Source organism: Chaetodon auriga, chromosome 9 (genome assembly GCF_051107435.1).
Source record: "Chaetodon auriga isolate fChaAug3 chromosome 9, fChaAug3.hap1, whole genome shotgun sequence".
In the NCBI taxonomy this organism is placed as follows: Eukaryota; Metazoa; Chordata; class Actinopteri; order Chaetodontiformes; family Chaetodontidae; genus Chaetodon; species Chaetodon auriga.
Window position 1 is genome coordinate 20,653,674 of NC_135082.1, and position 22,540 is coordinate 20,676,213.

The 22,540-nt window shown below is 41.2% G+C and overlaps 1 protein-coding gene across 1 annotated transcript in view; it reads right to left on the bottom strand.

Moving 5' to 3' along the window:
• Positions 1-22,540, bottom strand: part of enox2 (ecto-NOX disulfide-thiol exchanger 2) — a 165,705-nt gene that overhangs the window by 138,101 nt on the left and 5,064 nt on the right. The window contains exon 2 of the mRNA XM_076739048.1: positions 14,869-14,960. The gene's annotated coding sequence lies outside the window, so the exon portion shown is untranslated. The remainder of the gene's footprint in view (positions 1-14,868; positions 14,961-22,540) is intronic.

Below are 22,540 nucleotides of genomic sequence, written 5' to 3' on the forward strand. Positions count from 1 at the left end.
GTGCACCGCTCCATGTGTTCACACTCTGCATGCAGAATAAAGAGCGAAATAAAGAGGTGGAAGAACGTTCAAAGTCCTTTGTTGATTAGTGCTCAAGTGTATGTATTTCATGTTGTAAGCATCCACAATTTAAAAGAATACAAATTTGGCTGTCACTCGTCGTAATAATGAAGTAATACTATCTGTTCTCTCAGTGCATGACTCATCCGGAGAGTCCATTGTGTTCTCTCCAGGCCCTGACCAGAGTGCACACCCTTTGATTGAAAAGCAGATGAGTCGGTTCTGCTCCTCAATGCAGGCTCCTCTCTTAACAGCTAATTACCTTGTCTCAACACCGAAGCCGCCACTGATAAGAGGTATGAGCTGCTTAGAGGTAAAGAGAAACTGCGCAGCATGCTGACAATTAAACCCAAACACAGAGAGGTGTTTAGGATGCAGGAAGAACTGGACTCCTTTTAAAGAAGGCCGTCTGCTCTTCATGAAATTCACTGTGGCTGCAGCTTACAATTATCTACATTATTAAGTAATCTGCTGATTACTTTTTACCATGAATCAATTAATCATTCAGTGGAGAAAGTGACAACATCACAGGGCCCAAGGTGTCCTCAAATGTCTTGTTTTGTCTGTCCAAAAACAAACTTGAACCAGCAGATATTTGAAACCTTTTCTGTTGACTTGAACGGATAAACTGTGGAAACTGTTTCAGCACTTGAATTCACTTATTTTGAAAGAATATCTGAATCTACTGCAATGAAGCTGTGACAAGGTTCACGGCAGGCATCGATAACAATTCATACAAACAACTAGCCAGCAACACAGATATCCTACCTCATTTTACATTTTAAATCAGGACTGAAAAACCAGGAACAACATTTGCAAAACATATGACTAGCTTCCAAGTCTCAAGAGTCAAGTTATTCCAGTCGGCTCGAGAAATTTTGCATCAGCTGAATCTTTCATGAACACTGAATATTTCTGCTTACATAATACATTCTGCTTTCTTAACCTCCGCAAAGCACTCTCGTAATTAAAATATAGTTTGACACCAAAAGACTGATCAGATCAGCCACAATTAGAATGAATAATAATAGAAATGACACACAAACATGCCACCAAATAGCTGGATTGTTTAAAGCTACTGATAATAAAACTTACCTTCTTCACCATTTACTCTGCTGCAGTCATTACTCTCTCCACCAAATCTAGCCATACCTCGAAGCAAAGTATACATAATTAATGCAGTGTTTCCCCTATAATTGCACAGGCCTGGCAGGCAGCTGACAGGAACCCCCCATCAGGCCAAAAAAAAAAAAAAAAAATCTTATTTCTAATGCTAAGAAATAACACCAAATATCCATTCATTGGAAAATGAATGATCAGCATTTGTGGTGGCCTCTGAGCGGCGCTGCTCCAAAACAAGAGTCAACCTCTGTGTTGTTATCTGGGACAATCTTCAGGTGATGTGAGCACCACGACTAGTGTTTCACCTATATTCACTCTGGAGCAGCAACACAAACATTGCTGTCCTCGTGTTTGACCGAGGGCGGCGTTATTAGCCCGTCCACACATACAGCAAAGCAGGGGAGAAACAGGCGAAGTAAAGCTAACTGTGTCAGTACTGATTGCAAACAGGTTTGGTGAAGAACGACACACTAACGTGGTGATGGACTCTGTGTTTTTGTGGTTTTAACTGAGCTAGACACAGAGAATATTCAGTTAAAACACATCAGTGACGCCGTTTTGTTGCCACAGTTCTCTGTGAAGTTTGCTGGCAGTGATGTAATGCAGCCCTGGTGTGTTTTACGTGGAGCGGGCACTGTGCCGGACTCCCTGTCAAAAATAGACTTTTAAAGGCCTCCTCCGTTGTCTGCAACCAATCATATGGTAACTTAGGAGGCAATCTGGCCTTGTGTGCTCTGATTAATTTGGTATGCAATCAACACTCTGGTCATAATTTTGTTTTAATGAAAACTCAACTCCAGGCATTTGCTCCTAGTGCTCTTCACCACTGCTTTGGAAGAAGCAAATAACAGGAGTAACGAACGAACCAGCTTCAAAAGTGATGTATTTTCTTTTTAAGCAATTGGTGTGTGGTGGCTCTAATTTATTCCAATGTGAAGAGTGGTTCATGTGGATTTCAAAAAGTAACTGATAAATATTTAAAGACACTTTAAAGTGTTTAATTTGAGAATAGAATTAGGTGCGGTGGTAGGTGGTCGAACGAGGGTTTAATTCTCCTGCTCATCCGCCGCCACCCCAAAGCAGTCAAGCAAGGAGAAACACTGTAATTGTGGCACACAGTGAATACCAATTCCCGCATATTGCCAAGCACCATTATCGCGGCTGATTAAGCTACCTAAGGTCATTTACTTAATTGGTGGCAATGTGTCTGCAATCCTAACCAGACAGATCAGAGTGCTGACACTGAGGATCGCCGGGAGTCTGGCTGACTGACAAGCAATCCTTACAGACTGACACAATGGGCCAAGCTGCCTGCCCTCCTGTCTGCGTGATGACAAGATGGAGGGAATTACACACGTATGAGGTCGGAATTTTTAATTATGTACGGTTTGACTTGTTTCAGCAAAAACCTTCTCATTCAGTGATACCATAATTTATTGAGACTCATTGAGAGCTGAGGTACCACAGTAGAGATCTGTATGGGGTGTGGATTCAAGCTTTTGAAACTGTCGGTTCATAAATACAAAAGTTGGTATAATACACATACACAAAGCAACTTTTAAAAGAATACTTCACTCGTTTAGCATTGCACTCCTATAACACTACTGGACTCACAGTGGACAGTTGCTGTTTTTTTTATATATTAAATGATAAAAATCAATGCAGTAGAACCAGAGATACTGCCTTTTTTTATTCCACTTATTCTTCTTCCTTGCCAAACTCTGGCTCCTACATTATTCACAATGTAAGTCGACCTCGGACAGTTCAGCTGGAGATTCAGGTGTGTTATACTAGTTGTGGCTAACGTAGCCTTGAGCCACGAGCCTCAAGCTGCAGGCGTCTGGTAAGCCCCCTTCTTTCTAACTCCACAACCCGACGCTGGCTCAAGTGATATCACGTGCGGCCATTTCTTCAGGGAATCTATACATTTTCCGGCAGCTCCCTCTGGAGCCACAACAGGACAACAATCAGATGTGAGATGTAAACGAAGCTCACTGTACCGTAAGCTGTTTGAATGTACGAGCATCAATGTGTTGCTGGAGAGGATAATCATATAAACAACAGGTTGCGTGACAGGAAACTTGTTGTTTTACTCTGAACAAATGGCCAAGGCTGTCATTTTTCTGGGCTCTGGCGGTACATACTCTGAATCAGAATTTTGAACAGATTTTTAAACCTGTTTCTGAGTGGGTAGATCCGCAGTACAGAGATGCTGCTTTGGCTGTATTATACCATGGCACACTACACAGAATTAAGCAACCTACTGACATTCCTAATGCTCAAAGTAACGCCTGATCAAACCATTATTGGCTGATATCACATAGTTTGAAAAAGCAATTAGTTGTATCTATATGACTTGAGCTCATAATGAGTGTAGCTCCATTGTCCTGCTACCTGTTTCCTCACATACTAAGCATACTGGCACTCAGAAGCCTGTTCATATCTGTCTGGTCCAATTGACTGATGGATTTCCAAACTCTGCATCAGCCAAAGCTATTAAGTGGTCTGCTGGAGCATAATGACTTTACTGTTCCCCGAGTGCAACATCAGGCTCAGCAATTCCTGCCTGCTATTGTCTGGGGCCACTGTGACAAAGTTAATTTCTTGCCAGACAAGCACAAACACTTATGCCGACACGCACAATAAATAACAAAAAACAAAACAAAACAAAAAAAGAATCATCTGAATGATTCTAGTTTCTCTAGTTTTTTGCTTTTAGCAAATACTTTGGTCAGATGAGGTGACCCATGCTAAATGAGTTTCCCTCAAGGAGTCTGAGTGAATGTCTTGTTCATTCCCTGGCACAGGAGAAGTAATAGGCCAAAATTATGTCCGAGGCTCTGTGTAATATGGTAACTACCTATAATGGATTACCCATTCACTATCTCAGAGCAAGAACCTAATACAAGGCTTGATCTACTTAGGAAAGTTTAACCCAGTCCAGAAAACAGTCTGCATTGCAAATATTTTGCTCATGGCCATATACATAAATTGATTACCATTATTTCCACTCTATAAACAATGGAAAAAGAACAAGCTCTGTTGTGGAAAAGTGTGTGTTTTGGTATGAAAATGGGCACTAAAAGGAAGCAAACCTAGAAAGATTGAAGAATGTACTGAAATTCATTCCCTGCTATTCAACCCACCCCAGTGGGCAGCCACTGTGCAGGACCAACTCCAGCTCTAAGCTAGCGTCTTAGTCAAGGGCAATAACAGGAGAATTGACCTTAAACCCATGCAAGCACAGGGAGAACATGCAAACTTGGAATCTAACCCTGGACCTTCTCGCTGTGAGGCGACAGTGTAAGCCACTGAGCCACCGTGCTGCCATGAAAGGATGCAGACCTTAGCCTTCCCTGCGTTATTCCTGGTCATATCCGATTGTTTGGAGATGAATCCACTCCTTATATTCATGTTGACAGACTGGATGGCCCTGGCGTCTTGTGGCACTGTGATTCATGTTTGCCTGCCACATTTAGCCAAACAAAGATTTCCAAAATCCAGAGTTCTGGCTGTGACTAAATCCCACGAGGAAGGTGCAGTGCACATAACACAGCCTAGGGACACTGCAAAAAGAAGATCTAGGAAGGCACTGGCTAATGTAAGCTCCTTGCAAATGTGGGAAAAAAGAACTAAAGATCTGCGCTGCCAACATAACTGTAAATATGCAATTATTCAGTACAAGCGAGAGCACCTGGTGATTCAATTCCTTCATCCATAATGGGCTGCAATCTTTGTAAGTGTCAACATGCATCGAACACTTTAGTCTACACACCATCTTTTGCCTGACCAAAGAAAACACACTTGAGCGTTTCCCTATTTTTTTAATCAAGTGTGTGGTGGTACATCGGCAAGACTTTAAATGCAGCTCAGTGCAGCATCAAATCGTCTTAACATTTTTTTGACATATAGGAAGGAACTTCAAAGGTGTTTTTATACCTGAAGGTCTGAACCAAGGTCTGTGTTTTTGTTACACTGTATACATTTGATCCGGTTAGCTTTGCTTTCACATAGCAATTACATGAATGCACTAAAGAACTAAACATGATATACTACGTACTGTCGTCATCATCTAGTGTACATGAGCTACGTCTCTCTATATTTGCAAGTGATTGGTTTGTATACATTTTGTATGCATACATGCAGTTTGTATACACTCTGATCTGGCCTGAGACCACCTCTTTTCATTGGACCAAGGTTGCTGTTTGGTGGTCTGGAAGAGGTTTCATGCCTGTAATTGTGGTTCGGATCAAACCGAAAAGTCTGAAGGTCCGGACCAAACAAGGTCTGGAGAGCATAAATGAAGATTGACTCTCATAGCTGGAGTCTACATTTTAAGTTTCGATTTCTAGCAGCAGCAATGGATTTCAGCTGCTGATATTACCACCCCAACGCTAGACGGATGAACTGTACATGATCAGGCTGCATCTTGCTCTAATTATATTCCCTACAGTGAAAGTGCTTACATACTTTCATTCATTTTGTGGTATGACGATTGATTGGAGCGGCCTCATGTAGTAACGAGACAAGGTGAAACTTCCTTTCCCTTGTATCGAGATCGTTTCTTTCACTGTGATGGAGAGCAACTATCACTATGAGGGGAGGGCTTGCAGTCCAGATGGCTTTGCTAGATTTGCTTCATGCTGACCTCACTGTCAACAATCTCTCTCAGTCAATATCGGCAACAGAAATCCGCAGGGGAGAACACAGGCAGCCAATCATGGCTCTTACAGTCCCCATGTGGCATCTCCATGGCCAAGGCAAGGATTAAGACAGAACTATAAATTCATCTTAGGAAACCAGTGACACCTAAAGTTCTTCCTTTAGGTGACTGCACCCACTAATTGGAAGAAAAAAGTAGAAGAAATCTGAAAAAAACAACAAATATGTACTGGACTTTTATTATGAAGCATGTTTGCCACACATGTTTTGTAGCCATGTTACACACACACACACACACACAATATAGTGGCCATTAATCAGATGCCAGAGTCAAACACCAATGTGATTAGGCAATTTACATAATTGCACAAAATGGCAAATGCTAAAAAATGCTAATCATAATAATTAATAGGTGGTGATTAAGTCTACAGCCTTTCTGACCTTGGTGCCTGACAGAGTAATGTAAGTTCAGTCATCTCCTACACATGCTTGATCACATCATGACTATGTACTGCATGCTGTGTCTCCTGGTTTCTGTATGTTCCATCTAAATGGCGTCCAACTCAGTTCTGCCCCACAATGTAAATTTAGCTCAGGTAGAAACATTTCTGGCAAACTTCAATGATTCTTTAAGGAACTTCAGTTGAGCATAATGAATACATTTAGTTTTAACACCTGTAACGTATATAGGCAACAGAGACTGCTAACTCAGAGGCTAAAAGTAAAGTATTTAACTGGAGCAAACTGTCAGGGGTTATTAGTCATATATCTTGTTTTCGCCCCTCCATTGTAGTGAGTGGGGTCTAGCTGCAGTGCTTCTTTGTCTGGGGGCCTTATCTGGCTGTGAAGCGCCGAGCTCTGTGCCGCTGTCTCTATTGGCATGGTGATGGAGGCAAGGCCTGCCATCCCAGATAAACCTCCCTCTGTTCTCCCAGCAGGCCAGCAGGCTTCATGTTTGCTGCAGGTGTCACAGAAAATGTCCCCATAGCTATTAGACTTAGAAGCGCTGCTGGTGACATGTTGGCACCTCTGATGGGAAACGACTGAAGATGGAGGAAAGAGATGACGGGGGAGATGGAGACAGACAACATGGGGACAAGGCAGATGAGAAGGAAAAGTTGTGAGATGGCCACCAAAGAACACTAAATATTTCTCCTCAAAGTGCCGTTTACACAGATAAAAAGAAACGTCTTCTCAAGCATTATTAACTCAAACAGAAGTTTTTCACATGCCAAGCACCTCAGCATGTTTAGAAGCGAGGCTGAACAAAAGGCTGAACAAAAGGCCACTGGTTTAGAAAGAAATCGAACTAAAACTCCATAAAAACTGCACAGAGGTAGTCAAGCTTGAAAAAAATGCATGTAATGATCACTGTACACCCCAAAAAAATCCAAAAATGGAAAACTGTGGCAGACAGGTTGTTGTAACCACACAGTAATGATGGTTGTTGCTGCTGCTGCTCCAAAACTGTCACCAGGGGGAAAACCTTGTTATGCTGAATATTCAGCAGCCATACTGTTTCCAGGTGGCAAGAGATTGGATACAATGAGGCATAATTGAATGCACTAACAGTTTCTCTCCTTAAAATAAGAATTTACAGCAGCACGGAGACAGAAGAAAACAGTAGAAACCAGCCCTCAACTTCTTTCACGTGAATGACAAGCAGAATTTGCCTTGAGAAAGGGAATCAAAACAAATGTGGTCCTGAGAAACAAAAGCAGCCCTAATCATGGAATTACTTTGAGTTTTTTAGGAGGGCTGCAACCAAAGATTACAGACATAATCGGTTGATGTGCAAAATATTTTTGTTTGTTGGCCCCTTCAAATGCCTTGTTTTGTCTGACCAACAGTTCATAGTCGAAATATGAAGTTTACTATAATGTTAGGACAAGGAATAGCTGCTATTCTTTTTACAATGGAGAAGCTGAAGCCATTCAATGTTTGCAATTTCAGATTGAAAAATGGCTTAAATGTTTAATCAAAATTACCTACTAATCAACTAATTGATTCATCATTGCAGCTCTATCTTTAGCTCATATTGTATTTCCACAAAATATCACGACCGAAATTATGCCTTCCAATTACTGAAAGATGAAGTATCTCTTCTGTATAAGAGTTAAAAAAAAAAAAAAAAAAAAGTATCTCTGAGGCCATCTTTTCATCAATATACAAGAACCAGCCCATCTGTGGGTACTGAGGCCAATGTTAATGCGGGGACAAACAACCGCCACACCACCTTGCCAGGCAGGGAGCAGGACACTGAACTGGCAGATTAGACCACCTGGTCCTGCCAGACTGTCAGCCTATTTATACCCAGGACAATAATTTACACCACGACTGCCCAGTAGCAGAGAAACAGAGACCCAGGGGAGGCAGCTCTGTGTGGGAAAGAAAAAAAAAAAGCCACTATTATGACCTTCTGCCTTCTTTTTCCCTGTAAGGCTTTCCCAGAGGAGTCAACTAATGACAGTGTCCTCCTCTCCCACTGCATGCTCCTTCATCGGCCAGAGAATCTCCTCAATGTGTCCGAGCAACACAAAGCAATTACTGTTTTACCATGACCTGGATCGTGTATGTTTCATAAAAGCAAATATATACCAGTGCTGTGACCTTTTTTTAAGATTGAGTGGATTTGTAAACGGATTTCCAAGCATCTGATTAAATGTGACACCGGTGACATATTTTATGATGGCAACTCAATATTAAAAAACAAATACTCCTCCCAGCTGGCAATAACACCATGGCCTATATACTGTAGATGCTGCACAGGACCGCAATAAAGCCTTTGATTACGCTCACGTCAGAGTTTGATTTGTGATGCTGTCGAAGTTGGTGTCAAACATCAAAAACAGCGCAAGAGGCAACTTCACAAGATCAACCGATATCTACACAGGACAAGCAGCAGCATATCTAGCTTAATGGCTCGTGGGTATACGAACATGGACATGAACTAAAATGTGCTTTGTGTCATATCTGCTCTGTAAAATCTGAAAGTAGCAAGTTTTGCAGTAAACCACACTGCAATTAAACCAGGCAATGAGTTGTTTAAACACTAAACCCCCAAAGAGCACTATTTTTTGCTCCTGCCGCGGCTGACATTTCCCCATTAGTGGCGTGCTCGCATAATTTGGTGGCACCAATATTTCATTTCAGAGAGCATTTCACCCAGTAATGAACATGTCACCAAGTGAAATTAATGTGTCACTGTGTTTAACAGATCCAATAAAAGTAAAGAATTTGAATCACTCAGAAATTACATATCAGACCCATTATCACAGTTCATACAACCCTGGTGACAGTTTATTTTTCTGTTACTCAACTTGAAGCGGTACAAATATCTAATGTCGTGAACTTTGAAAATTCACTTCAAGCATTAACACATTGTATTCTCACCCAAATTATACAGCTGGGCATTAGAGGCCAGACTGTGATATTGTGACTGGAGAGGAAAAGGACATTTAGTAGATTATGCGTGGAAGTAAACAAGTGGGAAATGCTGAACAAACTGTGCTCCTCTGCTACATGAATAACAAAAAAAAAAAAAGCCTTTGCAGATACATTTGAATGATGCTATCAAACGCACACTCTCGAGATTCTGGATCTACATGCTATACTCACTAGTCTCAATTTGTGTAGAAGCACCTGGTGTCTCGGGAGTTTGATGCCATCATAAATGATTTTTGGAGCTGTGTTATTGCTAAAGGCTGCAACGTCGCACCCTGGGTATTTTTATTTTACAGAAACATATAACCACAGTTTTGAAATGAAGCGACTCTTTGGTGAAAACACTTAAAATCCACCAAATTCTACTACATTCAGAGAAAACCTTAGAGGAATAGTTTGACATTTTGGGAGCAACCGTTTTTTTTGCTTCTTGCCATTTGAACTCAAACAACAGAGGCGCAGACTGACATTCTTTGTGAATAAAACTTCCAAATAGCCTCTTGGCTGCATTCAAGACCCTCAACTCTCCCGGCGGACTGACCTGGAGAGGTTGAGTAAGGTTCAACTTTATGCAAATGTCCTCTGACTTGCAGGAGCGATGACCCGGAGACAACCAATCGCACTTGTTTTGATTGCCTCCAGAAATGGAGGCACAGGTAGCAGCTGAGCTGTTAGCTCCAACTCAACTATGTAAAAGCACGTTAAACAAATGTCAGAAAGGGTGATTCTCAGAATAAACGGCTTCCTCATTCAATGTGACTGAATTTCAAAGCGGTCCCGAGTCTTGAAAACAATGTGTGGGGACACATCGCTCTGGAAACATGCAGAGAGCCACTTGTCAGGAGTTTCTTTGACTGAAGGGGAGCCCGTCCTCGCATTCCTTCCCCATTCAGCTCCACAAACTCTCCTTTAGATGAGAGCGTAAATTTGGTAGAGTGTTGCTCATTGTCACAAATACTGATTCGAACAACTAAAATCACAGATGCTCTATGTGCATTCAAATGTGTCGGTGTGGAAGAGCGAGCTGAAGTGTGTGTAGGTGCCTCAACAGCCGTTTCAGCCTACTAGATATCCAAACCCCAGCCTTCTTTTTGAAAACACAAAAGGCTGGAGGCAGAGATGAGTCGAAGATATTGTAATTAGCTACCACCATCACAAAACTGCTGCTGTGGAAAATGCTCGAGAAAAACACATCAGAGATTCTCATGATTTGTTCACTGAACTAAGTGGCGACTATTCTGCTTCTTAGACGGTCTGACTTTGTATATTGTGCAGTTACAATATATCTAAACAAAACAGAGATTGGCAGCAGGCTCCACTGATGATGCAAATAGGTTAAAAATAGGAATTACAGCTCAATGACCAAGATTTATTATGCTTAATTAAAATAGAGACAACTCTATTAATTCGACTTACATGTTGTTCTTGAGTGACAGTCATGAAAATGAGACTATTAGTTGGTGTGAAAGGGTGCTGAGCATGCTGGCAATCACATCTGTTCTGCTCTCTGTAGGCAGAAAGGTGAAACAGAGTTTAGTACTGAGCCTGGAAAACAGGTGGAGCTAAGTGGAGCTAATTTACTGACTGTGAGTGTGTCTGTGTGTGTGTGTGTGTGTGTGTGTGTGTGTGTGTGTGTGTGTGTGTGTGTGTGTGTGTGTTGTATGTGCGTTTGTATCACATGAGAGACTGTGAAAAAGATAGACAAAGAGCAAAGGTGAGTGCTAATATTAGCCTGCTGCTGTGAATGACATGTTGGTTTAGATGAGAGGTGAACAATATGTACCAAAATCCTAAGAAAAGAAATCTTTGCTCTAAAATAAATCAGTGGCAGTTACAGCAGTTTCTACCAAGTTCACACGTCTGTAAGTCTGACAGTAACAATTAATATCATTCATTTGTTTAGTTTTTGGCTTAATAGTTCAACCCATATAATGTCTTCAGGTAGTTTGATATGTCCAACCAACAGTCAAAAACCCCAAAACATTGATTGCAAATTCTTCTTCAAGCACTGTTACTTTAAAAAAATCACTACATCGAAGTAAAAAGCTCAGCTCTGAGTAAAAGTTGTTGTTGCTTAATAAAAACAGGAGGAGGTGATGAAAACTGGAATAAATAGGATCAAATATTTCACACATTTAAAATCATTGTTCAATTGCACCATCTCACTGCATGCTGACATAATATGATTAATTAACTTTAATAAATCAGAATTAAATTGATATAATTATAACACTGTGATTATCAAGACACTTTTTTGATTCTCCTATGTAAGGAGAAGCCGTTTTACTGAAATGATGTGTCTCTATTTCGCACTGTTGGGAATCCCAAATGAAAGCCTAAGGCACTCAGTAAGGCTCCACATTCAAGACATAAGGTATGAAAAGAGAGCTGTTGGTCCCTTTGGTTAAACAGGAGGTGGTATTTTGTTACAGATTCACTGAAAAAGATATCAGCATTCAGAGTACAGAGCAATGGACCTCAACAATTACTCCCCTACACACCTTAACGCACGCTTTCACCCTCTTACAGTCGAGTATTGAAGTGTAGACCTTGCAAAACAGACAGATGATGGAGAACAGCAGTGGGGGGAAAAATGCACATAGCACTCAATAGAAAATGGCTCCATCACTATGTTAAATTGGAAATTGACAGCGATTTGTCCTGGTCTGTAAAACGTCTACACTAGTAACTGAATAACAGGTAATATCCTCTCCATTTCAGACAGACGGTAGGATCTGGGTTGCTCTCAAATGTCAAATAGCTGTTAGCAGTAATAACCACAAAGAGTTTGACGAACATTCCTCTGGCACTGTGTGTGTGCATGTGTGTGTGGCCAAGTTGTTGTGCTGACTTGCGCGACCTGCTCTAAGCAAAAATCTAAGACAACAGCATCAGTGTGTTGAATATGATTTAGATGAAAGGGAACAGAAAAAAGCTCTTATCACATCTTACAGCTGGCTCTAGTGGGTGTTCTTCGAGACAGGATGACCAGAAATTAAAGAAATAACTTGCAGTAACAAAAGCACTCAAGCTGCGATGCAGAACTAGCAGCGTGAAGAAAGTCCCCGCTCTAATCCAATCTTTCACCTTGAAAGTCTTTCCCAAAAGCTGCAGTGACGGACATTCTTCAGTGCCCAGTGAAAAGTGGGCGCTTTGACCCATTTGCTTCCACACTGGGTATTAAACTAGGCCATTATACTGTCTACTGAGTATCACAGGGAAATCTAGCATATGTAAAATTAGAATGAGGAATTAAAGCAACCAGCTAAGACTGGAGTTGAGGATCTCAGTTTCTTTACAGATGGCGAGATAAATCACTCTTAAGTTGCGGTAAAGGCAGAGTGAGCTATACCAAATGTAATGTAATTACGACATACTACAAGCCACCAAGACTACAGCTAAGTACAACTGTCACTCTTCATTTCAGTGCTTAATACTGTCAAGTTCCCACTCGGCATGATTATGAATGAGAGAGACGACTCATGCTAATGAGTCCTGCTTGAAACAGGTAGCGACGAGCATTGTTGACTCCAGCTCCTCCGCAAATGAGCTTGACTGCGTGTTTTGGACGAGAGCAGGAGTTGAGAATTGGCATTCGATGCACAGTCATTAACTGTGCAATGCTGCCAAAATGTTTTCCCTTCAAAACTCGGCTTGGTTTGTGAGATCACGGTCAGAGAAATCTTTTAAACTTCAAAAGGGAGATAAAACATTTGAAAAGAAGTATTTCTATTAAAAAAATGGATGCTGAGTTTGACTGCTGCTCAAGCTGCCGCAGTTCAAAAAGCTTAAAAAGCTAAATGCAGAAAAACAATGAGATGATCTCACTAAATTTTTAAATATGACACTCCATCCCAGTGTCATATGGTCCACATTTGAACTGCACCCCATGTGCTACAGTCTACACAGTCCATATGCAAATACAATCCATATGGGCTCCAGTGCATCCGCCACAACTGGAATGCACACGCCACATGGACTCAGATGGCTGCGAGAAAACTGTGCTGTATTTCAAAATTGCAAATAGGACTGTACTGTCTGTTCCCTCACAACATAATTATGGGTGTAACCGTTATGGAATCGAGGCAGAAACTGCATACAAACATCCAGGCCCTCAAGTCGCGGTTCTATCTTCGGTGTTGCCTTCCCACCCCAACCCCTGACCAACCCAATCGTGGAACGAGACAAAGACAGACTGCGAGGCGAGTCCCTCTCCTCATAGCTTTCAGGCGGCCTCTCACTGCAGATTCAGACCAAAGAAATAACTAATGCGAGAGGAGTGTTTATCTCCTGGATATGTCCGTGTGCAGTCAGTCTGATGGGCTGCACACAAGCTGTTCAGGAATTATCGACAGTCTTATGATGGAGCAATACTGACATTTGTTATTTATTTTTTCTTACTCACAATATGACAGTATTTGAGTGCCTTTACTGTCACAGCACGAATTATGACCAACTGCTGACATTAACATTTTTCAAAATAACTGACAAAATGTCACTTTCTGCATTTTTCTTTGCTGTAGGCTACCGAAAACGAACCAAACCGTGACCCTAAATCAAAGCTACATACCAAACCGTGAATTCTGTGCACCATCCCAGCCCTAAACTTAATTGAAACATAATCTAAATGCCAAATCCGTCTCCTGTGTAGTGTAGCTTTTCAGCCATCCTCACCATGCATTTTTAATTAGCTTATAATTCTAAGAGATATTATGATGATATGCCTTCAATTCCTAGACTAAAAAAAGAGGTTAGATAATTACGCCACGGACAGAAAAATACTTTACAGTATATTCAAATGAGCAGGGCTCCAATTTGTGCACGTGGCCAAATGCAGGCACAGAATGTAGCTGGGGAAAACTGTTTGACATGCAGCCCACATCTCCTGTAGTTAGTAGTTCTTAGGCAACAGGCAATTAGAGGAGATACTGCTGCTGTTATCTGCTGCTGAATCTGAAGGCAGATTCCAGTATTAACAGCCTGAGAGGCAAGCAGCACCTGAGCCTCTGGGACAACAAAGAACAGTAGATATCCTGCAAGCAAAATACTTTAAGCACTGTTTTACCCCCTTGTACTACTCTCTAGTGAAGGACTTTTCGACTTAGACTGAACCGCTTCAAATCTTTTACGAAACATAAAGACATGAAACAATAACTACATGACAGCTGGTTGTGTAGGCACTCTTGGCTGGGAACAATTTACAGGTACAAGTGCCGCCTTTGAAGAATAACCGTAAGTCAAGCAACAAAATCTTTCACAGCAGAATGTCACTCAAAAGGACTGAAACAATGTCAATTGATCATTCAATACATGCAGAGGTTTTTGTTTTCCTCCACAGCTGGTTTACATTATTAAGCTAACCATAACTGTAGATGCAAGGTGCCGTTAAAGTTGTTCAATTTGGAAATTAGTATGGAAATTGTCAAAATTAGAGAAAGGTGAGGTGAGAAAGAAATACTGAAAATGCAAGATTGCTAACTGGTGAGTTGTTAGCTTAACTGAATGTTTTAATTCATGAGAAAGACCACGTCCTCAGACAAAAAAAACATGTACGCAACATAAAGCGGCGGTGGATCGTACCTCATTGCAGTCGTCGAACAGATTCTCCTAAGCACCAGGCCACCTCACACAGGCGAACACCACATTGCAGAAGTCTGGCTCCGTCTTTGGGCCTGCAGAACACAAACGTGGAAAATGAAGCCCACAGTGTTAAAAAAAACCTGAATACATCTCTACCTTCATGGCTCTCAGTCAGCTGCAGAGCTGTGGCACTAAAGCATTCACCATAAAGTCCATTTTGATATAGCACATTTCAGTTTTGGATGCTAAAACGCAGCCTAAGGCGGCTTCCACACTGACAATAGCCCTGCTGCAAAAGCTCCAGCTTCTCCACTGACTTCAATAAGCCCACTGCTTTGGCTCAGTGGGAAATCCTGTTGCAAAGGGATCCCAACAGTTGGTTTTGGCCCTTTCTGTCACACAGCACAATGTTAGGTCATTAGACAAAATACACTGGGCTCAAATACAAGCAAGCCCACATATGAGACACAACACCTTGTAGGGTGGACACTGCAGCCTTGTGGTAATCTGCTGCCTACCTGGCCAGCATTGAGATGATGCAGAAGTTATTCCTGCCGTGATTAACTTTCCATGGGTGTACAATTAAACCTCAGAGGAGAACAAGGACATAAACCGCCGTCTTGGCATTTCAAGCTTCTATCCTGGGCTTGTTCGCTTATATTTCACCTGCATCCTGTGGCAAAATGCCCACACTTACACGAGCCTTTGCATTGCTTTTCCATGGTTCTATTGTCGGTGTGAAGGCCTCTAACGCAGCACTGAAATCCAAAATGATGAGCAGACAATGTTTCAGTAATCCCAGATCATTTGAGTGGGGAAGAGAAACTCTCAGGCAGCCTCCCACAGCAGACTACTGTATGGAGGATTGTCCTGAGATAAGCAAAATAAGAATCAGACACCCCAGAAGAAACATTACAATCCAGGCTGCTTACTAATTAGAGCCAAAGAATGAATATAACAAACAGCTCTATAGGCCACTAAAATATGTAGAGTTATTTACTGCAGCGTAAGAGTGGGAGCTCGACGGCACCAGAAACTGCTACACACCAGCAGGAAGTGGATCGTTTCAGGGGATTAAAAACACTGCGATGCATTTTTCATCGTTCTCCTTGGTGCCCCATTACAGTGGTTACATCTCCAAAGAGTGGAGGCTTGAGTTGATGTGTTTTGTATAATCACACAACAGTCTGTGTGACTGCAACACACAACGCTGCTTCTTCAGATGTGGATCAAATTCCTACAGGCTGTTAAGAATGCATGTTGTGTTGATAAAGGGACCCCTCTGGATCGGAAAAAACTCAGAGTGTGTCTGTCGCTGAAAAGTACACAAACACAACACAATGAAGGGATGAGTAGGTGTGCTTGGTTTGCTGAGGGAACTTGTGTGGTGTTATTTTTTTGCTCTCAGCTGACAAAGATGTAATGACGATAGCTGGGTTTACATTCATTTTCTTGTTTTGTTTTCGGTTGCTAGCAACAGTTCATCGAAAGACTGTTGATTTAAGAGTTATTATTTCTGTGTGTGGACTGAAAACAACTTGTACAGCTTCTACAATCTCACCCACATTCGGCGCCTTTTCTCAGCTGCCATTTTTCACAAGCGTAACTACGTAGCGAGCTAGCTAAATAGATGATGTCTGCATTCTTAATCGAAGATGTGTAAGATGTGAAAAGGCGGTCAATGGGCAGATCACCTGACCTATTTCAACTGTTGAACACATCAGAAATGGGGCAGCAATTCAAAGGTCTGGAGCAAGGCTAATGAGGATTATTGCAAAAATTCACATAGCGATTTTACACACCGTATTACAGGACTGAAAAGTAACACCGTCTGAGCCATTTCACTGACCATGGTCATAATATGATGACTCTGCCTCCAGCCAAATATCTGACTACACCCATGCCCACCCACACCTTCCTCAACATCCGGCTCACACTAGCAAAGAAACCATTAACAGTAATGAGAATCGATGGGGGTGTTAAAAGTATTGGCAGTTCAGCCCAGGAGCTGCTCTCTGTGCCGTCTTTATTAGTCTGGAAAAAGAGTGCTGTTCTCTGGCCTGCCAACTCTAAATAGGAGTGCATTGATCAGAAGGTCAAGCCAGGCTGAATCCAGCCCTTTAATTGTCTGTGTCACTCCTCATTGTCAGTCCAACAGCTGCCAGTCATCTCCCAGGTAAACCAAGGCCACCATCACAGTTGGCAGTTAACACGGAGGCAGAGGTTAAGGCTCGGACAGAATACAGCTTCAGCAGGAGACAGAATATTTTCCAATCAGAGTCAATCATCATATTCATCTTCATCAGTTGAGCGCGAGAATAAACACCACACACGTCTGGTTTCTCTCAGCAAATTAGGCACCCCTATTAATCTGCTCATTGGTGTATTTGCCCTCTGAATTTCTCACAACTGGCAACCCCTCTCAAAGGATGTCCCTTCCTCAGCACAATACAGATTCCTTACAGTCCTTAATGCCTTCTTATACAGTAGATCACATTACAAAGCAGTCTCCCTGCATCTCACTTATGGTAACATTAAACTACTTAGTTTGTAAGTAACATTAGCTACTGCAACTCCCATAAACATACCGTAGATTATATATATAAGACACACACTGCATATTAAAGCAGTGATTAAATATAATTTACTGCATTTTTGAAATTCTGGAGAGTGCATGATATCACTGCTTAAACGGTAAGCTCTATAGAGTACGTAGCTTAACAGTGCATAGGCAGAAGGCTGCTTCTGTATAACAAAGAAAAAGTCTGATGGCAAGAGAAAAGAGAGGGCAGCCCCCCCCCCCCCCAAGCCTCAACCATAGAATGCATTTGTCTTACTGCTGAACAGCCACTGAAAGGTACAGCACAATTTGCATGTCTTCTTAAGGTTTTGCTGAAGCATTCCTGATCAAGGTCCAAGGCTCTGCCTGACAAAGACATGATAGCAATGAGTTTTAAACAGTCGTACTGTTTGTATGGACTGTTGAAAAGCTGAAGGAAAGATACACATTTCCTTTTAATAGTACCAACAGTTAACACAACACAGGCAGCACCCAGCCTGCATGTAGTTTGCTGGCAAAGCAGATAAATGCAATCCCTCATTTAGTCTAATTACTGCATTGATAGATGAATACAGACTTGCCCACCTCTTCCCTCAAACCACATACATTAGTTTCCCCCCATACAGAAACCAGATAAAATATCTGATATTAGGTAACAGCTCTTACTTTTGTGTCGAAATGATTTGCTCTGAAAAACATTTCACTTGTTTATTATGAAGTTTCAGTCTTGTACTGACATGAAAAGACTTTCAAATAATTCACCAGGCAAACAAACATATTCATGGTGCAAGTGAAACTTTCACTGAGTTACCTGCTGAAACAAAAAGATAAAAATTGCTATGTTGGTTCAGTCTATCCATCTCTGATTGCAGAACCTGCTCTAAGGGAGGAAAACCAGTCAAATCCTTTCACACATTAATCCAGATGTCTGGCTGCTTCAGACACAGAGCTCTGTCAGAATTGTATCCTGGCTTTAGAGCTGGAGTCATTTCAAATGTCTTGGCAGCTAATCAGCCGCTATCTTTCATCAAAAAGCCACAGTGACGGGTCTAAACCTATCTATACAAAAATCTACCAGGGTAAGATTGTGTTTCAGTTGTACAGTCATTCAAGGCTTTGGTGTTTTATAGGTTTGAGTGCAACCACGTGAACAAATCCAGTGTGAGGACTATGTCTGGCCTGCTTCTGGATGTAACATAAGGAGGTTTGTTTCGTATGTTACTCCTGTAACCCTACAAATGAAATCATATTCAGATGAAACCACAAACGTGCGACAGGCAGATGACAACGAATCAAATCCCAAGAAACCTGGCATGCAAGGGCTTGGAAATTCACAGTGAGATCTAATTCCAGTTCCCATTAGCTTGAAATATGCACATGTCATTCATTCAGGACATGATAGCCAAGGGTAAAGTATGGAATGATGTTGTGAGCACTTTTTGCCATAATCAAAGTCCTCACAGCTCATCACTACAACTGGAAATTTAGCTCAATCACCAAAACTATAACCCATCATCAGCTCAGCCTGATTAAAAGTGTGCCTTTCATCTTTATGAAAAATGCAGCATTTGTGAAAGTAATCGCCCCGTCCAAAAGGCTATAAGCTCTGAGGTCATCCTCAGATGATTAGGTAATCAGTGCAAAACAAGGTGTAAAACGCAGCCCACGCTGTTGTTCAGCACACATGAATTTGAAAAGCCATGCATGTCGGAAATCTGATCATGTTTGGCTGTGATGAACGCAGCACTTTTTCATGCGCTGGATTAAAATGAAAGTACATCCACCCCTCTACTTGTCAATGTCACTGCAGCTTCCAAACTTACTGGGGTATGAAATTAATTTACTTCACACCTTTCGGAGATTTCACATGAGATCAACATCCATTGAGATCTGATGAGGAGATTTAGCCGAAAGCTGAAAGCCACATAGCCTAAATGACTGACCACAGGGAGTGATAAAGGATATTGTAGCAAGGTGGTTGGACCAATTTCAGCAGCAATTCAGCCTGCCCGAGGAGAAAATAGGCTGTGTTTAGCAGGTCAGTGTTTAGGACTGAATAGGTGCCTTCTCAAGCATTGGGCGATGCCCTGAAAGTAAAACCAATGCAATGAATGCACTTATGTTTATCCTGAGTATATGCTGCAAGGTCACTGTGAATTGTTCAGTCGTCCCCTATGTCGAAGGCCTACAGCATCCCATGTGGCACTTAGAGTGTGAGTAAGTCCACTGCTCTATTTTTTAAGCCTCCTGGGAAGCGTATAGCGTATGCTCCCATACTGTCATTTAAGCTAGTTTATTTTTGTACCAAAAAGGTAGGTGATGTTAAAACTTGCGAAATAGATTTATTTTTAACAGCCATTTGAGTGAAGTGGAGCAGAAGGTAACATAAGACCTCTGTGAGGGAGGTGACTATAATTAAGTTACTATGCCAACAAAATGTCTTCATGTGCACATTTTCTTTGTCCTCGTTTGTACCGTGCAGTGCATGTAAAATTGCAAGTAAGGAAAATCCTGACAATGCATATGCTCGAGTGTTGTTGGACTGATGTGCAACAAAAAACAGTTAATTAAAAAAATTCACTCTGCCCAGATGACAAGACATTTCATTGCCATTTAAAGGGAAATATATTTGATCAGTCCTTTTATCAGTCCGGTTTATGCTCATAATTTAGCCTTTTCCTGATAATCTTTTTTGGGTTAAGAAGGTTTTGTTTTGGGCTTTTTTGTTTCTTATTCATCTTAACAACACATTATTAACCTACAATGCCTTTAACCATCTGTTGATGATGTCATATAAAACATGTCCATATAACTTTTCTAATCTAAATCAAGTGTGTATTATGCAGTTCTCTTGCATAACAAAATATAAATAATGTCCAGCTGATCTCAGCACTGCGTGATATTTAATAATAAGAGGACTTAATTAAATATAATTAAGTGTATTTAAAGCAAATAATGGCCCCCATCGTACTGATTAAAGACAAATGAGACATAATCTTATTTAAGTGCTGGCAGGTATTCATGGTGGTGACTAACGGATTTAACCATGTTTTGTTAGTTTAGTGGCTGTAACAAAGAAGTGGGAATCTTTTTAGTACTTTTGAGGACAAGTCTGAGTTTAAAGGAGAGTACTAAACAGTGAAGTAACAAAAATATAACATTTCAGTTTCTAATTTTGTGTCTGACATAAATTACTCATATAGTTTTGCAACAAAAAAGATCCCCATGCACTGATTTATAGATATTATTTCGCTATTACCGACTCTCTTCGCTCACTTTTGTTGTTTTTTGGCAGGTAGATCCTGTATGTAGAGACCCAAAATACACAAGAGCTTATTGATTCACTCAGATGGCACCTCTCACCGCCTGCCTCCTCTTATCCAGCTGCTAACTTCTCTTGAGGGTCAATACAACATCTCATAAAGAGAAATGTCACCTTTCCGCACCTGAAGTGGGACAAAAACAATTTGGTTCAAAACACGGGAAATGTTTTCAACATGATGCCATCCACTAAGCTAAGTTTAGCAAAGTGGCCACAGGCAGGAAAGTCTAGTCAGACAGATTTAGCGAATGAAATCAAAATACTGCCGGGGCACTTTAACACAATGACACAGTGTTTAATTTACAACAAACAAGCAAGTAAATAACACTGAAGCAAGAAACATCAGACTGACATTAACAAGCAAAGGGTCAGTGAAGGGTTAGAGGGTGGCAAGCATTCACATTAATGACGGGATTAACTGAGATCATGTGCAGGCATTATTAAAATAACATACAAGGATGTAAGGATGAGATGGACTGACATTTAAAACACAGAAAAGTGCAGAAGTTTTACAATAAGTAGAGCAGGGAAACAGCTAAAAAACATGAGGCTTGCCAGCTGTTTTTCCAGTTACATTATAAGGCTGATGATGTCACAGGCTTACACTGCTTGTACAGTAAACGTTCATCATTGACCAAAGTAGCCATCAGCAGGTACAAACCTTCCTGGAACAGTGGTCAAAAAGCTTATAAGGAACTGACAGCTGTGGGTGCAGCTATTTATATTTTAGGATGGAAATCTGTTGAAGTCTGACATATTTATCTCTCTGGTCTCTCTCTGGTCATTGTGCCTGGTGAAAATAATTCCAAAATTAGATAGCAAAATATTCTGGCTCTCCAGGTATCCCTGCTGCCTCTCTGTTCTCCACCCTCCCTCTTACTCCCCTCCCAATATTTTCATATCTGAACCTGTGAATTAATGGCTTATTTCAACCAAACCAGAGTTGGTTATTGTTGGTGGAACAGTGGAAAGAAAGTTTTATTTTGTGCCCGATTTGAATGAAGTGTGTCTTGTGATGATAAAAATTACTGTTCCTGTAAATAGCGGCACAAAAAGGATCTTCCTCTTCAACAAAAAGGTCTATCTCTGCAGGGATCCTTTGCATAAGACACTCAGGATAACAATCTGAGCCTGTCAGTGACATAAACAAGCATTTTTAGTGGACGTACATTGACGGCGCGCAGTACATTGCAGCCCGCTTTGCAGCTGCCGGCTGCAGCACTCTCGCTCAATACCGGACCAATTTCAAAAATTGTTGTCCCCATTAGTCACTCAAACACAAAAACATGGGAAAATACAGTCCATAAACACAGATAGTATTCGTCCAGGACAATGGAGTCCTGGTCAGAGGCGTAATTTTTTGAAGATAAAACATCAACATATGTCAGCACCCACTGCTCAACATCATGTCAACAATGTCAGTTGCTTGAAACTGCAACTGTGTCTCTGTCCTTTCTGGAGAAACTCTACTGTTATATGTAACAATATCTGGTTTTAGTTGTCAATCAGAATTTGAATGATTTCATTAACTTACTTGTGAACATGCATTTCAAATATGCATTCTGAGGAGAAGCTGCAGTGCAGGCAGAGGTCAAGCTTATCGAATAGGCTAAGAAATCGTAGCTAAGCTAGCTTTCATTTAGGTATTGAGGACGCAGCACAAGCTGGCCAAGTTTAAAAGGCAGGTTTAGTAATGTCTGCATCGCAAATACAGAAACTGACAGAAGGCTGAATGATGAATGAAAGGATGTTTTGATGCCATGTTGTCTTTGCTTGATAGCATTAGCTAG